Source organism: Arachis stenosperma, chromosome 4 (genome assembly GCF_014773155.1).
Source record: "Arachis stenosperma cultivar V10309 chromosome 4, arast.V10309.gnm1.PFL2, whole genome shotgun sequence".
NCBI classification, from domain to species: domain Eukaryota; kingdom Viridiplantae; phylum Streptophyta; class Magnoliopsida; order Fabales; family Fabaceae; genus Arachis; species Arachis stenosperma.
Window position 1 is genome coordinate 102,292,565 of NC_080380.1, and position 5,802 is coordinate 102,298,366.

The following is a 5,802-nucleotide window of genomic DNA, read 5'->3' on the forward strand; positions in this document are numbered from 1 at the left end:
ATCCATTCAGACTCTGAAAAATCATGTTGACTTGCTGAGTCAACATTTTGTTCTGAGCCAATATGGCATTCAGAGCATCAATTTCAAGAACTTCCCTCTTCTGAGGCATCCCATTACTCACAGGATTCCTCTCAGAGGTGTACATGAATTGGTTATTTGCAACCATGTCAATGAGTTCTTGAGCTTCTGCAGGTATTTTCTTTAGGTGAATAGATCCACCTGCAGAATGGTCCAGTGACATCTTAGAAAGCTCAGATTGACCATCATAGAATATATCTAAAATGGTCTACTCTGAAAGCATGCCAGAAGGACACTTTTTAGTCAACTACTTATATCTTTCCCAAGCTTCATAGAGGGATTCACCATCTTTTTGCTTGAAGGTCTAAACATCCACTCTAAGCTTGCTCAGCTTTTGAGGAGGAAAGAACTTGGCCAAGAAGGCCATGACCAGCTTATCCCAAGAGTCCAGACTATCTTTAGGTTGTGAGTCCAACCATGTTCTAGTCTTGTCTCTTACAGCAAAAGGGAAAAGCATGAGCGTGTAGACTTCAAGATCTACTCCATTAGTCTTAACAATATCACAGATCTGCAAGAATTCAGTTAAAAACTGATAGGGATCTTCTGATGGAAGTCCATGAAACTTGCAGTTCTGTTGCATTAGAGCAACTAGTTGAGGCTTCAGCTCAAAATTGTTTGCTCCAATGGCAGGAATTGAGATGCTTCTTCCATAAAAGTTGGAAGTAGGTGTAGTATAATCACCAAGCATCCTCCTTGCGCCTCCACCATTGTTATTGGGTTCGGCCATGTCTTCATTTTCGAGATTCTCTGTAAGGTTTTCTCTGGATTATTGTGCTTTAGCTTCTTTTAGCTTCTTCTTCAGAGTCCTTTCAGGTTCAGGATCTGCTTCAACAAGAATGTCCTTGTCCTTGCTCCTGCTCATATGAAAAAGAAGAGAACAGAAAAGGAAGAGGAATCTTTTATATCACAGTATAGAGATTCCTTTATGTGAGTAGAAGAAAAGAAGAATAAGAATGAAGAAGAGAAAAATTCGAACACAGAAGAGAAGAGAGGGTTTGAATTTTGAGATGAAGAGAAGTGTTAGTAAATAAATAAATAAATAGAAAGAGATGAGAGGGAGAGAATTTCGAAAATTGTTTTTGAAAAAATAGTTAGTGATATTCGAAAATTGAGAGAAGAAATAAATTGAAATTAAAATTTGAAACAATTAGTTAATTAAAAGAATTTTGAAAAAGAGTGAGGGATGATTTTCGAAAATTAGAAAGAGAAAGGTGGTTAGGTGGTTTTGAAAAAGATAAGAAATAAACAAAAGTTAATTAGTTAGTTGAAAAAGATTTGAAAATCAATTTTGAAAAGATAAGAAGTTGGAAAAGATTTTGAAATTGATTTTGAAAAAGATATAATTTGAAAAAGATATTTTGAAAAGGATTTGATTTTTAAAATTAAAATTGATTACTTGACTAACAAGAAACTAAAAGATATGATTCTAGAATTTAAAGATTGAACCTTTCTTAACAAAAAAATAACAAACTTCAAATTTTTGAATCAATCACATTAATTGTTAGTAAAGTTTTCAAAAATAATGAAATGAAATTAAAAAAAAAAGATTTTGAAAATCAATTTGAAAATTTTTCGAAAATAATAAAAAAAATTGAAAAAAGATTTGATTTTTGAAAAAGATTTTGAAAAGATAAGATTTTTAAAATTGAAATCTTGACTTGACTAACAAGAAACAACTTATTTTAAAAATTTTTGACTAAGTCAACCCAAAGATTTTAAAAATTATGAGTAAAATAAGGAAAAGATATTTTTTTTATTTTTGAATTTTTAATTATGAGAGAGAAAAACACAAATATGACTCACAACATGAAAATTATGAATCAAAACACAAGATGCATGCAAAAACACTATGAATGTCAAGATGAACACCAAGAACACTTTGAAGATCATGAATAACATCAAGAACTTATTTTTGAAAAATTTTCAAGAAAAGAAAAACATGCAAGACACCAAACTTATAAATTTTCAATTCTTAGACACTATGAATGCAAAAATGCATAGGAAAAACAACAAAAACCACAAAACAAGAAAATATGAAGATCAAACAAGAAGACTTGTCAAGAACAACTTGAAGATCATGAAGAACACATGCATGACTTTTTGAAAAATGGAAAAGTTTTTAAAACATGCAATTGACACCAAACTTAAAAATTGACTCAAGACTCAAACAAGAAACAAAAATATTTTTGGTTTTTATGATTTTATTATTTTTTTTTGGATTTTTCGAAAATTATTTTTGGAAAAACGAAAAAGAAAGAAAATTTTTGAAAACTTTTTGAAAGGAAAATTACCTAATCTGAGCAACAAGATGAACCGTCAGTTGTCCAAACTCGAACAATCCCCGACAACGGCGCCAAAAACTTGGTGCACGAAATTGTGATCATCAACAATGGCGCCAATAGACTTGGAGCTCTCAAACGTGAATCACACTTTGTCACAACTTCGCACAACTAACCAGCAAGTGCACTGGGTCGTCCAAGTAATACCTTATGTGAGTAAGGGTTGATCCCACGGAGATTGTTAGTATGAAGCAAGCTATGGTCATCGTAAATCTCAGTTAGGCAGATAATAAATGGTTATGGAGTTTGATAATTTAAAATATAAATAAAACGTAAAATAAAGATAGAGATACTTATGTAAATCATTGGTGGGAATTTCAGATAAGTGTATGGAGATGCTTTATCCCTTTTGAATCTCTGTTTTCCTACTGCTTTCATCAAATCATTCTTACTCCTTTCCATGGCAAGCTGTATGTAGGGCGTCACTGTTGTCAATGGCTACTTCCCATCCTATCAGTGAAAATGCTCCAAATGCTCTGTCACAGCACGACTAATCATCTGTCGGTTCTCGATCATGTCGGAATAGGATCCATTGATCCTTTTGCATCTGTCACTATGCCCAACACTCGCGAGTTTGAAGCTCGTCACAGTCATTCAATCCTGAATCCTACTTGGAATACCACAGACAAGGTTTAGACTTTTCGGATTCTCAAGAATGGCCGAAAATAATTCTAGCTTATACCACGAAGACTCCGATCTTTTGGAATGGAGGCTAAGAGACACGCGCTCGATCTAAGGTAGAACGGGAGTGGTAGTCAGGCACACGTTCATAAGGACGGATGATGATGAGTGTCACGGATCATCACATCCATCAGGTTGAAGTGCAGCGAATATCTTAGAATAACAATAAGCTTGAATTGAATAGAAGAACAATAGTAAGTGCATTAATTCTCAAGTTACAGCAGAGCTCCACACCTTAATCTATGGTGTGTAGAAACTCCACCGTTGAAAATACATAAGTGATGGTCCAGGCATGGCCGAATCGCTAGCCCCCAAAGTCTAAGAACTAAACGTCCAAAGATAGATACCAAGATGTCTAATGCAATAGTAAAAAGTTCTATTTATATTAAACTAGTTACTAGGGTTACAGAAATAAGTCTTAGTGCAGAAATCCACTTTCAGGGCCCACTTTGGTGTGTGCTTGGGCTGAGCTTTAGCTTTACATGTGCAGAGGCTTCTCTTGGGGTTAAACGCCAAGTTGTAACGTCTGTTTGGTGTTTAACTCTGGTTTGTGACGTGTTTCTGGCGTTTTACTCCAGAATGCAGCATAAAACTGGCGTTGAACGCTAGTTTGCGTCATCTAAACTTGAATAAAGTATGGACTATTATATATTTCTGGAAAGTTCTGGATGTCTACTTTCCAACGCAGTTAAGAGTGCGCCATTTGGAGTTCTGTAACTCCATAAAATCTATTTCGAGTGCAGGGAGGTCAGAATCCAACAGCATCAGCAGTCCTTTGTCAGCCTCCTATCCGATTTTTGCTCAGGTCCCTCAATTTCAGCCAAAAAATATCTGAAATCACAGAAAAACACACAAACTCATAGTAAAGTCCAGAAATATGAATTTTGCATAAAAACTAATAAAAACATCCCTAAAAGTAGCTAGATCCTACTAAAAACTACCTAAAAACAATGCCAAAAAGCGTATAAATTATTCGCTCATCAATACTCAGCCCAAGGAGAGCCTAGATACATGGGATAATGTGGTCAGCAGGTTCTTGACCAAGTTCTTTCCACCTCAGCGGCCGACCAAGCTAAGGACCGATGTTTAGATATTCAAGCAATAAGAATATGAATCTATCTGTGAGGCTTGGGAGAGGTACAAGGTGATGCTCAAAAAGTGCCCTCCCGACATATTTTTGGACTGGATACAGTTATAAATTTTCTATGATGGGATTACTCAGGCTGCTAGGACCTCTTTGGATAATTCTGCAAGAGGATCCCTTCATATGAAGAAATCCACGAAAGATGCTCTAGAGTTGATTGAGATGGTTGCTAATAACCAATATCTATACTCTTCTGAGAGGATCGCCATGAGGAAAGGAGTCATTGAACTAGATACTCTGGATACCATTCTTGCTCGGAATAAAGCCATGTCTCAACATTCCTTTTGCAGAGGCTTTGGAGCAAGTGCCTCTCTATGATAAATTTATGAGGAATTGGAAAGGAAGTGAAACCGTGGTGTTCACAAAGGAATGTAGTATTATTCTGAAGGATGTTCCTAAAAAGATTCAAGATTCGGGAAGTTTTTTTTATTCCTTGCACCATTGGTGATATTACTATTCAGTGGGCATTATGTGATCTTAGAGCTAGCGTCAATCTCATGCCACTTTCCTTGATGGAAAAGCTCCAAATTGATGAGGTAAAATCCACTCGTATTTCTCTTTAACTTGCTAACCATTCAATTAAATTTTCTCTTGGAGTTGTTGAGAATTTACTGATGAAAGTGAGGCCTTTTATTTTTTTTGCTGATTTTGTTATACTGAATATGGAAGAGGACAAGAATGCCTCTATTATTTTGGAGAGACCCTTTTTAGCTACAGGGAGAGCCCTTATTGATGTGCAAAAGGGTGAGCTTACTTTGAGAGTCAATGAGGAAGATGTTGTCCTTAATGTGCTTGAGGCGTTGCAACATCCTAGTGACTTTGAGGGATGTATGAGAGTTTATCTTATTGAGCAATTGATTCAAGAAGTCTTTAAAGCAAAAGAGCTTGATGGTGTTCTAGAACCCCCTTTGGAGGATGGTTTACTAGAGATTGATGATTCACCACCACCAAAGGGGGAGCCAAACATTCCTAGTATGGAGGAAGGGCCACCAAAGTTTGGGTTGAAGCCCTTGCCTCCCTCTTTTAAGTATATATTCCTAGGTGAGCATGATTCTTATCCACTGATTATTAGCTCCTCTCTAAGTCATGATGAAGAGGATGCTTTGATAAAGGTGCTTAGAAGCCACAAAACGGCTCTTGGATGGACCATTAGTGACTTAAAAGGGATTAGTACGACTATGTGTATGCACAAGATACTACTTGAGAAAGATGCTAAAATGGTAGTACAACCACAAAGGTGGCTCAATCCAACTATGAAAGAGGTGGTCCAAAAAGAGGTCATGAAGCTTTGAGAAGCCGGGATAATTTATCCAATTTCTGACAGTCCATGGGCAAGTCCTGTGCAAGTGGTTCCCAAGAAAGGAGGGGTGATAATGGTCAAGAATGAAAAGAATGAGATTATTCCTACAAGAACCGTTACAGGGCGGCGTATGTGCATTGATTACAGGAGGCTCAACACCGTAACAAGAAAAGATCACTTTCCTTTGCCTTTTATTGATCAGATGCTTGAGAGGTTAGCTAGACATGCATTTTACTATTTTCTAGATGGTCATTTTGGCT

General features: G+C 36.3%; 1 non-coding gene across 1 annotated transcript; it reads left to right on the forward strand.

The window, feature by feature from the left end:
• Positions 1-299: 299 nt before the first annotated feature.
• Positions 300-403, forward strand: LOC130977389 (small nucleolar RNA R71). The gene has a single exon (XR_009085081.1). It is a non-coding gene; the product is annotated as a small nucleolar RNA R71 (small nucleolar RNA).
• The last annotated feature ends 5,399 nt before the right edge of the window (positions 404-5,802 follow it).